The sequence below is a fragment of the Ipomoea triloba genome, chromosome 14 (assembly GCF_003576645.1).
Source record: "Ipomoea triloba cultivar NCNSP0323 chromosome 14, ASM357664v1".
NCBI classification, from domain to species: domain Eukaryota; kingdom Viridiplantae; phylum Streptophyta; class Magnoliopsida; order Solanales; family Convolvulaceae; genus Ipomoea; species Ipomoea triloba.
In genome coordinates, this window is record NC_044929.1 from 8,958,296 (window position 1) to 8,971,222 (window position 12,927).

The following is a 12,927-nucleotide window of genomic DNA, read 5'->3' on the forward strand; positions in this document are numbered from 1 at the left end:
TTTTTTTTTTTTTTTTTTTTTTTTTTTTTTTTTTTTTTTTTTTTTTTTTTTTGTGTTTTTGTTTTGGATCAATGGGAAAGGGAGATCCGAGAGCATTTGGTAGTTAAGAAAGTTCAAACTTTCCTACGAACTTAAAATGTGAGAAATTATTCTCACGTTTGGTGCAATCTTTGATTAATAAAGTTTGGGTCAATGAGAATCACATTCCATGATATCAAGGAAAGTAAATCTCACCTAGGAGAAGTATGATTTTTTTTCCGAGTAATCGAGAATCTACCAAATTTATTCAATTACATATTTATCAAAAAAATTTGCATTCATGTACGTAGTTAAAGTTTTACATAATATAATTTACAATATGATTCATTACGTATAGGTATATGTATATGTAGTACTATATATATATCATCAATGCACCAGGGTGGTGCACTAGTTCACACAATACCATAAGTGTGCACCAGAATACTAACTTAATTTTAATTTTTGGATACTTAATTAATTTGATGACTTGGTGATCTTTTTATACATACGTATTGTTTTGTACTTCGAATATTCTTGTTAAACTCTCAATTATTAATTTACAATTAATTTATTAAACTCACAATTATTTGTTATGTTTTTTTTTTAATGTTTGCATATAACAAGAATATGTTAGAGATTTAAAAAAAAATTTGAAAGTTTAAACTAACCAAACATGCTAATTACTTTTTCAAGTAATTTAAATGTTATGTTTCCAGGCAATACTAAACATGTTAATTAATTTTCCCTGTAGAGTTATTCTCATCAAACATATTACTTTGGAAATATTTTCCTGAGAATTTAATGGATGGAAAAGTATCAAACGGCCTCTAAGAGGAAAAACAAAACTAAGGGTGTGTTTGGTTCCCACATGGGAATCGGAATCGGAATGAGAATCAAATACTTGATAATGATATTAGTTTTAGTGAAAGTATTTTGCATTTTTGGTAGTAGAGTGGAATTGGAATGATTATCAATATTGATGTTTGGTTATGTATGTATTACTGTTGTATTTACTTATGGACTCTAGTTAGTCTGTTATGTTTGTATAGGACTCTGGTTGTGCATAGTATTAATCTTCTCTGTATTCTCTAAGCTTGGTTACATAATATTGAATACACATACACTTCCTGAGAATCTCATCTGGTATCAGCTTGGTTCGTTCCTATGGCCAACGTTAATGTTTCTACAGGCGCCCATGATGATCATACTATCTCGTCGAGTCGCACGGTGACTGAGGTTTCTTCCACCCAGCCGTTGCCTGCTATGAATATGTTGCAGCAAGCTCATCATTACGTTTCCCTTAAGCTCTCTGCGACCAATTTTCTTTTTTGGAAGGCGCAACTGGTTCCGTTTTTGCGCGGCCAGAATTTGTATGGATTCGTTGATGGTTCAATTCCCACCCCTACTCGTCGGAGTTTGTTGCGTCGACTACGTCCGCACCGGCAGCTGCTTCATCGACTTCTCCTGCGTCTCTTGTTCTCATGAGATTCAGCAAGACCAGTCCATCTTGAGCATGTTAATTTCATCAATGGCGGAGGAGGTGCTATATCTCTCCATTGGTCACGATACTTCCCGGTAAGTTTGGCGTGCTATTGAGTTTGCCCTCGGTTCCTGTTCGCGTACTCGTTCCCTTGGTTTGTTGTCGCGATTGTATGACCTCCGTCAGGGAGATTCGTCGCCAGTAGATTACCTCGCCCGTTTGGTGGCGTTTGGTGGATCGCAGCACTCTGGCCGACAGTCGCCTGGTTTTGGTTTCTCGCCTGGGCAGCGCACTGGTTTGCAGCGCCAATTTGGTAACGGTGGTCAACAGCCCTATGGTTTTAATTCTGGTCAACCACATCAGTTTGGGACTCGTGCGAATATGGCTCATCAGGCTCCCATTGATGATTTTACTTCTGCTCCTCTCACTAATGTTTGGTACCTGGACACAGGTGCTAATGTTCACGTCACACCTCAGCTAGACGATCTGCGGGAGGTTGAGCCTTATACTGGTGATGAGTCTCTTCGTGTTGGGGATGGTACTGGTTTGTTGATTTCTAATACTGGTTCTGTTTCTATTCCTTCCCCGTTACGGTCACTGTCTCTTAAAATGTTTTACATGTTCCTCAGTTGAAAGCCTCGTTATTGTCTGTGCATAAATTTACTTATGATAATGATGTCTATTTTGAATTTTACCCGACTTATTTTGTTGTTAAGGACCGGCGCACCAACAAGGTTCTTCTTGGTGGCTCTAGTTCCGGGGGGGATGTACTAGCTACCCGTGTCTTCACCAGTTGCGTTTTTGTCTGTTCAAGCGTATCCTCAAACGTGGCACAATCGCCTTGGGCATCCTCACCTTCGTGTCCTACGTCAAGTACTTTCTGTTTGTCCAATTACTGAGTTGTTTAGTTCGTTTAATAATTTCTATATTGCGTGTCAGTTAGGGAAGTTTGCTCGATTCCCGCTTTCTCGTGTTAGTCACACTAGTCGGTCGGTTTTAGACCTTGTATACACAGATATTTGGGGCCTTGCCCCTGTTCTTTCTATTAATGGTTTTCGCTATTTTATGATCTTTGTTGATGACTATTCTCGTTTTGTTTGGTTTTACCCCATGAAAATGAAAACTGATATATATTCCATCCTTGTCAATTTTCATGCCTATGTTAAGAAGTTTTTTTCCCTACCCATTAGGTCCATTCAATCTGATCTAGGGGGTGAATATCGCAAATTACATGCATTTTCCACGACTGCCGGGATTGTGCATCATCAGTCTTGCCCTCATACTCATGAGCAAAATGGCAGGGTTGAACGTAGGCACCGTCATATGTTGAGACTGGCCTTGCGTTGCTAGCTCATGGTCGAGTTCCCCAATGTTATTGGTCTTATGCGTTTGAATCTGTGGTTTATTTAATTAATCGCTTGCCTTCGTCGGTCACTAGCAACGTCAGTCCTTATAGTCTTCTTTTTCATAAGCCTCCTGACTATTCTATGTTGCGTGTTTTTGGTTGTGAATGCTTTCCGTGTCCTTGGCCTTATAATAGGCATAAGATGGATTTTCGGTTTGTTTCGTGTGTTTTCCTCAATTATCCCTCTTCGTTTAGTGGGTACAGGTGTCTAAATCGTGTCTCTGGGCGTCTCTATATTGCCCGTCATGTTCGCTTTAATGAGTCTGTTTTTCCTTTTCATAGCTCTACAGGTTATTCTAGTTCTATGTCACCGCCTCGCACTTTGGGGTTACCTTGGGCCAGTGTTTCCAATTCTGTGGTCTCTCCCGCACCTATGTCGGTTGCTCCTGTTGGCTTGTCTTTGTTTGGTGCAAGGGTGTGACCCAACTTGTTCTTACTTCCTCTGCGGTTCTGCCTGCTGTTGTGCATGTTAAGTGTGCTCGTGTGGAACCCCCACGTCAACGTGTCTGTCGTCGTGGGCCTCGGGTCGTTCTTCCGCGCTCTCATCGCATGGTTATGCGTTCCTCGACGTTTGCTCAGCGACAGTTTCCTGCTGCTTTAGTGGCCTCTGTTGATGATGATGAGGTCCCTACCTGCTACTCTCAGCCTGTTATGTCGTCTGAATGGAGGGCTGCCATGGATGCTGAGTTTAATGCGCTGCTTCTGAACCGAACTTGGCGGTTGGTCCCCCTTGCTGCTAATATGAATGTCATTGGTTGCAAGTGGGTCTTTCGGGTAAAGCGCAAGTCCGACGGCTCTATAGAGCGGTTTAAGGCTAGGCTGGTTGCTAAGGGCTTTCATTAGGTTGCCGGGGAGGACTGCTCTAAGACGTTCAGACCTGTTGTCAAGCCCACTACCGTTTGTTTGTTGTTGTCTTTTGCTGTTTCCCGAGGATGGGCCATGCGTCAGCTGGATGTGCACAATGCCTTTCTCAATGGCAATGTCACGGAGGATATCTACATGCGCCAGCCGCCAGGTTATGTCCATCCTGCTCTTTCTACTCATGTATGTAAGTTGGAAAAATCTTTGTATGGTCTTAAGCAGACACCGCATGCGTGGTTCATGCGGCTGCACACCTATTTTCTTTCTGTTGGTTTTTGTCCTTCGCGGACCGATGTGTCGTTATTTGTTTATATTTCTGGGGAATCGCGTGCTTATGTGCTTGTTTATGTGGATGACATTCTGCTGTTGGGTAATTGTTCTGTGTTGGTTGACGGTTTGATGGTTAAGTTAGCTTCTGAGTTTAAGATACAGGGCCTTGGGAAGCCGCGGTTCTTTCTGGGTGTGGAAGTTGTTTATACTGGTTCGGATATTCTATTATCTCAGTGTCAGTATATGCTTGAAGTCTTGCGTAAAGCAAGTATAGAGTCCTGCAAACTGTTGGCTACACCTATGTCTATATCTGTGACAGGCAGTTCTGATGATGCTTCTCCTTTGGATGATCCTACGCCGTACAGTTGGTACAAATTAATTGGCATATGCTATTGAATAGGCATATAAATCAAACACAAAATGAAAATGGAAATGGAAAGTGAATGCATTGTGTTAATGTATACATATGTACGTATGGTATATATGTGATGTGCATGTGGCACAAAATGCAAAGAGAATGAAGTGGAGTGTGTGAGGAGTGGAAGAGCTTTTAAAGAAATGCTGGCAAGTGGCAATCACTGAATTAGTCTTCAAAAATTGTGTGATCAAGATTAATTCTCTCTCCCTCATCCATGCAACATGCTTGAACATGGGATAGTGGACTTCCTAATTACAAGGGTCTACAAGCACTATAAAAGGGGAGTCTTGTAATGAGATCAAATCGAAGTTTCAGGGAGTAACAATTCAAGAGTCATTGACTACACAAAAGAAACTTCAAATGTTCGGGAGTAGAAACGAGTACTAAATTTGGAGAAGCAGCTCCGCACAGTACTAGTACACCTTGTGTCAAAATCCAGGTTGGCATACAATTTGTGTAATTGATAGATTAGCTCAAATTGTATTGAAAATTTTATTACTGAGTTATTGTATAAGGTTGGCGTTAAAATAGGTGTGGAAAATTTTTGGCGTGGCCCCGCAGATTAGGAGTGTTCTCCGAACTGCGTTATTAAATGATTGGTGTACTTATTTGGTGCGTTCATATTTTTACATTATATCTATTAGGAATATTATCAGGAGTAATTGTCTCTTACCTAATTCCCTAGTTAAATATAGCGTATATTCATTGCAATTCTGCATTACATACACTTGTCACTCGTCCCGACCTTTCTTTTGTTGTTACCTGTTTGTGTCAGTTCATGCACAATCCGACTGCACAGCATTGGTCTGCCTTAAAGCGGGCGTTGCGTTATGTTAAGGGGTCTTTGGATCTTGGTTTGCGTTTGACAGGTTCATTGGCTACCACTGTTCATGCCTTCTCTGACTCGGATTGGGCTGGCTGTCAGGTTGACAGGCGTTCAACTGGTGGCTTTGCGATCTTTCTTGGCTCCAATCTAATTTCCTGGGTGTCCAGGAAGCAGCGTACCATTGCTCGTTCGTCCATTGAGGCTGAATACAAGGCTTTGGTTGATGTTGCTGCTGAGGTTGTTTGGATTTAGTCTTTGCTTCGTGAGCTCGGTCTATCTCTCAATACCACTCCCGTGCTCTAGTGTGACAATCTTGGTGTCACCTACATGTGTGCCAATCCTGTCTTCCATGCTCCAACGAAGCATGTTGAGATAGATTACCATTTTGTTCGTGAGCGTGTTGCTGCGGGTGATCTCAAGGTGAATTTTCTCTCCACTAAAGACCAGGTGGCCGATATCTTTACGAAGCCTCTACCTGGCCTGCGTTTTGCAGAGCTGCGTGTCAAGCTAGGCGTTGTTCCTTGCCGGACTCTAGTTAGTCTGTTATGTTTGTATAGGACTCTGGTCGTGCATATTATTAATCATCTCTGTATTCTCTAAGCTTGGTTACACAATATTGAATACACATACACTTCCTGAGAATCTCATCGTATGACCTTATAATGAGAATAAAGGTTTTAAAAAAATTTTAAAAAAACAAACAAAAACAAAAAATTAAAAATCAAGTCAATTGATCCTAATATAATGACACCCGAAGCACCAATAATCCAATATGAACAAAAAAAAATCAAAACAAAAATCTAAAAATATTAATCCAAACTTAAAAATCATATTACCAATGAGATGGAATGATACATTTTCTAATTAGAGAATGAAATTTTTAATTGAAAGGATAATCAAATCCTATAATTGTGTTTTAAAAAGTTATCAATCAAATATTAACTATAACTTTGATTCTTATTCCTAAGTCCCTGCAAAGCACAATTAAGACGAGGTTGAGGGATACTGATACGATCCTCTAACAAAACGTCAAAACGTAAGAGAATTTCAAACATGGACAGTTTAGCATGAGACGTTAGCAATAATTTATTGTACTTAAATGAAATTCTTTTTTTCTTGGTAACTAGTATTTTCGCTCGTACGTTGCACGGAATGAATTTGTTATAATATTTTAACAATATTTGGATCGATATACAGTTATATAAATTATAACATCGAATATAATATAGCGCAATTGATGAAATTGGTTGGATTGATTATGCTTTCTAATGTTTTCTTTGCTTGAATTAGAGCAAATAATTGTCCAATAATCCGTGCGGTTCACGGATAAATTTTTTTATTATTTATTTATATAATAAAATTAAAGATAAAATTATTTTTAAAAAAATCTAATATTGAACATTTACTTTTATTTGATTATAAGATTAGTGTAAAAGTATCACTCAATTCGTAGAATTTCCTATTTTGCCCCTATTTTTGTGCCCACTATGTAAGGCTCATTTTCCCAAAACCCTAGACCTATGCTGCGTTTTTAGGAGGCGAATAGGAGTGAGTGCAAGGTGTTGTCTCTTCAATGGAGTGAAGGAGGGATCCACCACTTTTGGAGAAGAATATTGTCACCTCAAGGAGATATCAAGGCTTAGGGAGGAAGAAGGAAAGCTTGGAAAGCTATATTTGGGAGAATTTCTTTTCCTTTCCTTTACTTTCTTAGTCTTTGTAAACTCTTTATTAATTGAGCTTTAAATTCTATCCTAGCCATGATTGGCTAAAGTAACTTTGGGATTTTTGGGTGAAAGGTGTTTATGAATCATATTTGCCTTGTTCTTTATGTTCTAATGTTATATTTACATTTGGGTTTGATGACTTGTTATGCAATTGTGTTTAATGTTGTTGATGATTTTGATTAAGGATTCAATTGCTTGTTTCAATTGCTACATTTGTATCATGATGGGAGTTAGGATATAAACTAGGGCACCCACAATTGCACTTTGCTTTTACTTCTTGGAAAAGAGTAATTAGTTAAGTTGTTTAAGATGCTTGTTCTATCTCTTGTCTGGTAGGAGTTATGGGAGTAATTCCCCTCTTTAGTGCATCTTAAACACTTGTCTAAACCAAATTTGATATTTCACCTTAGCTTTGCATTAGGAGATTAAACACTTAAACCCGAAAATCACATTATCTCTCTATTTGTTTTCATCAACTAAGCTTTCATTATTCTCGTTTATTACCATATTTGCAATCGTTCAAACACCATTTTCGTTAGGATTAGCTTCATAAGAATATGTTAGTAACTAGTGTTCGATACGCCCCGCTTCCTTGTGGATCGATAACCCAATACTCGGGTATTTGTTTGTTATAAAAATATGCTACAACCAGTTATTGGCCAAACATTTTTGCGATCGTTCTATGGAACATATGGAGATGGGGGAGTGAAGCGATCTTCAAAGAGAGACTGGTGGAGAACGGAAGGAAACAAATGCAAACAACTATTTTGGAAGTAAAAAAGAAGATTGCCAGAGCTTTTAGAAACTTCGAAAGAGGTAGCTGTGAATCAAGAAAGACCTACGAAGCGATCGTTCTATGGAACATATGGACATGGAAGAATGAAGCAATCTTCAAAAGGAGGCTGGTGTAGACCATAAGGAAACAAATGCAAATGACTATTTTGGAAGCAAAGAAAGATATTGCCAGGGCTTTCAGAAACTTCAAAATAGGTAGCTGTAGATCAAGAAGAACCAACGAGTGTGCCTTTGCTTGGGAAAAGATGGAGAACAGAGTTACGGCTTTAAACATTGATGGGTGTGCCAGGGAGAGCCGGAACACTGCTTGGTATGGGGGCATCTTTAGAGATAATTAAGGGATTTGGCATGGTGGCTTCATGGGGAAATTTTGTGCAAGGAGTCCTATGGATTAGAGTGGGCTTGGAGTAGACGAGTCAGGAGACTTATTGTTCAAAGTGATTCTCAAGATACGATAGAGTGGATAAATGGAGTTTAGAGTTTCAGGGGGTCCTTGGGAGGAATCATCGATTGCTACAAGGATTGGTTGGCAAAAAGAGTGGGATACTGTTCTCAAACATATCCTTCGCGAGGAAAACCAGACAGTTGATTTAGTGGCTTCAATGGCAGTTAATCATCAAAGCCAATGGAGTGTTATTAAGGAACCTTTGGGAGGAATTATCTAGTAGTTACAAGATGACGTAGACAGTTACCATGAGAGCCAACTAGTAGTTTGCTTTTGGGGTCATGCCCTCTTTCAGTTAAAAAAAGTATGGGGTTAGTTCGTAGGTTAATAAGCAAGTAATGCGTGAAGTAAAATGACACAAATAATTTTTATAGTGGTTCGAAAACTTTCCTACTCCACTCTTCTCCTTAATCCCAAGAAAGTTTCACTAAGTATTGTTCCGAATACAAAAGTGATAAGAAGCCTCAACTTCTACAGGTGATAGTCCTTTAAATAGGGGTCATACACTAAGTCAATTGCCCTATTCTTATTTATCCAATCCGAGCAAGCCAATGGTCGTCCACAAAGTTCGGCGCTTTGCTAATAAGTTGATCTTATAACTCATTATGGTGTTCAGATGGTATGTAGTGACTCTCTCATATGGGAGGTCATGAGATCGAGCCTCAATATCACACCAGCGTCAACGTAAACTCAGCATCTTTTCTCTATGCTTGGGGTCGTCCTTTTATAGACTAGGAGGGATGACTGCTAATTTTGAATTTGAATATTCTCGTTATTACATAGCAAGTGGTAGCCGTCTAGAGAGCTGCCACAATCGCCTAAAATTCGCTACCATCTGATAACTTATGCAGCTTATCCATAAGATAATGATTGTTTCCCTATTTAGCTTATGAGCACTCCGAAGTAAAAAAGAGTTGCTCATGTTTATCACCAATTTGTATTTTCATAGACCTCTAAGGTGTTAGACAAGCTGCATCCTTTAAACGACTCTTTTTGTTCTTCCTTGAATGATCTCCTTCCAATGTTGATCTTCCTAAAAATGTCCTTTAAGGGGTCTCCTATATGCTTAAAATACAGTAGGGATTCTTTTTCATCGTCTAGGGAAAATACTCAAGACGTCTTCTAGTCTTGGACTTTTTCCAATCCCCTTAGCTTCCTTCCGACATGACTCCTACCGAAGCCTTTCTTTCAAGATGCTTCCTTCTGAAATTGCTTCCTTCCGTCATTTCGTTTGCGAAGCCTATCCAAATTTACAACGAAGAATGAGGACTCTAAAGTACTTATATGAATGCACTCTACATCATCAAAATTTATTACAAATCTTTATAACAATTATAAAATAAATATAAAGAGAAAATAATGAGTTCGGGAAGCTAACTAAGGGTTCGACCGTATCAGATCGAGAAGCTCTGATTAGAGGGGTTTAAGTTGGGAGTAGAACCCCCTCCATACTAGGCATGATTCTTTATTTATACTAAGTGACAAGCGAACATAATGATGATCAATATTGATATAGCTAACGTGGCATCCATTGGTTGAGCACTCAGGTCGATCATGATACTTGTAAGTTACGTTGTTGAAGTGACGACAAAGTTATCCTTTCTAGAAATGATGATTAGGAGGTATACTAGTGTTTAGGTTGATAAGTCTACTTGATAAAGAAGTCAATCATTCTACTAACATTGAGGTTGGTAAGTAGATATACAGACATAGAAGGACCCACAAAGGTCGGGTAGTGCACATCTAGACCTTCTTGAGGTTGGGAAGTGCAAATTTAGACACCACTAAGGTCGTGAAGTGCACATTTAGACCCTTATGAGGTCAGAAAGTGCACTTTTATAGCCTCTTGAGGTTGGGAAGTTCACTTTTAAACCCTTCTAAGGTCGGGAATATGAAGTATACATTTAGGGCCTCCCGAGGTCGGGAAGTGCACATTTAGACCTTCTTGAAGTCGGGAAGTGAACTTTTAGACCCTCTTGAGGTCAGAAAGGTACACTTGAATACCTATTTGTTTACAATTACATTTGTTTATACATAGGAATCATAATCGGAATTGGAATAAGAATCAAATACTTGATAATGGGTTTTGGTGAAAGTATTTTGCATGTTTGGTAGTAGCTAGGGTGAAGTTGAAATGATTATCAATATTGATGTTTGCTTGTGTATGATTTTATAATGGGAATAAATATTTTAAAAATATGAAAACAAAAAATAAAGGCACTCAATCAGTTGATCCTATTATAATAACATCTAAAGCATCAATATGAACAAAAAAAATCAAAACAAAATCTAAAAGTACTAATCCAAACTTAAAAATTAAATTACTAATAAGATTGAATAATGATATCCCTTTCTAATTAGGGAATGAAATATTTAATTGAAGAGATAATAAAAATCCATAGTTATGTTTTAAAAAATTTTTAACCAAACACTCACTATGATTTTAATTCTCATTCCTAATGTATAAACTCATAAACCAAACACATCCTAAAACTTATAAATATATATAAACTCAGACGCGCAATACATGCATGGAGTGCGTGTATGTAAACTTATTCTAGACAATAACATTTTGGTGTGGTCCAAATTGTGTAGATGGAAGGACGTACTAATGATGGGTGTAGCGTAAAATCCAAAAATATCACGCAAAACGTACGAACACTTAGCATGCAATTTGCCTGTTTTTTGTCGTGAATTTAATACAATAGAAGTGCAATGAATGAGGCTTGGTGGCCGACGCGACGTGCACACGGGGAAAGACCAATTCAAGCCGTCATCTATCGGATTGCACCGCCGCCTCGCCCCGCCCACAATTTCTACTTCTTTACGTCGTTTCTTCCGATCGATGAGTATATGGGCCATATACTGCGCCGATAATCTGTATTGATTGTATATGGGCCATATATTGTCATGCCAACCTTGTCAATAGATTTTGGATCGTTATACCGTGAACTAGGGTCCACAATGCATTGTGGATCCTAGTCCGAAACGGTGCCATTAGAGCTGTCAAAACAGGCCCAACCCGTCGGATGGGGTCCGTTTAGCCCGTGTTTTTGACGGGTTGGGTCGGAGAAATCCCAACCCATCCCGTATTTGACCCGGCCCGTTTAGCCTGTATTTTTACCGGTTAAACGGGCTGAACTCGTATAACTCACGGGTTACCCAGTCCGTGTTAAAATAAATAAATAAATAAATAAAACATAGCAGATAGTAACACAGTGACTGCTCTAGCCTTCATGTGAATGTTTGACTTGTTTTGGTTAAATTAAATTGCTTAAGTACTGTACGTAACTTAATTTATATTTGTTGTCGGTTTTGGTTCAAAAGAAAGGGTTCTGTAAAGAATTAATCAATTAAAGATAGCAATTTTAATATTTAAATACAAAACTACAAGTTTATAATTTTAGAAAATATAAATTATGAATTAAGTTAAGAGGTAAGTGTGAATTTATTAATTATAACAATTAAATAAACTCTTTCAAGCCAAAGACTTTGTGGTCAAGCGGCATTAAGTGAGTCTTCCAAATGAGAAGTCATGGATTTGAGTCAATAGTACTCAAAAAATAAAATAAAATTTTTAAATAAATATTTTTAAATTTAATACGGGTAAACGGGTTGGCCCGTTTAACCAGTCAACCCATATACCACGGGTTGGGTTGAGAAAAATCCCAACCCGTATAAAAAACGGGCCAGCCTGTCCCTGCCCGTTTTTTAACCAACCCATGACGGGCCAGCCCGTATGGGCCGGGCTGGCTCGTATTGACAGCTCTATGTGCCATAATAATATGGATCTCATTACAGTTTTTTTTAAAACTAAAATATAACTGTAATTTGAACAACAGCAAAAACAGTCACGAATAAGCAAGAAAAAAAATACACACAAGTTCATCAGATCACAAAAACACACGCGACAAAAGGTGAATATTTAAACAACATTGTGAAATTTGAAAAACATGGAACATAAGAGATAATACTTGGGCTTACATTATGTGTATCCTAACATTCGAATGCACAAACGCATCACAACCTGTGTTACTAACATGAATACACGGAACGTGTGCATAGAATACACAGAATATTAAAAAAAAAATACACAGAACTCATCCTCCTAACATTCGAATGCACAAACACATCACAACCTGTGTTACTACATGAATACACAGAACGGTTGCATAGAATACACAGAATATTGACACAAAATACACACAACTCATCTTTCTAACATTCGAATGCACAAACACATCACAACCTGTGTTACTACATGAATACACAGAACGGTTGTCTAGAATACACAGAATATTGACACAAAATACACAGAACTCATCCTCCTAACATTTGAATCCACAAACACATCACAACCTGTGTTACTAACATGAATACACAGAACGGTTGCCTAGAATACACAGAATATTGACACAAAATACACATAATTTATCCTCCTAACATTCGAATGCACAAACTCACAACATGTGTTACTAACACAAATATTGAATACACAGAAATGTTGTCTAGAATACACAGAATGATTGCCTAGAATACACAGAATATTGACACAAAATAGAATACACAGAATATTGACACAAAATACACAGAATCTCATCCTCCTAACATTTTGGTACGGGGTTCACAATTCATTGTGCACTCTGGTCCACGATATATATTGCCATAGATTTTTGTCATTT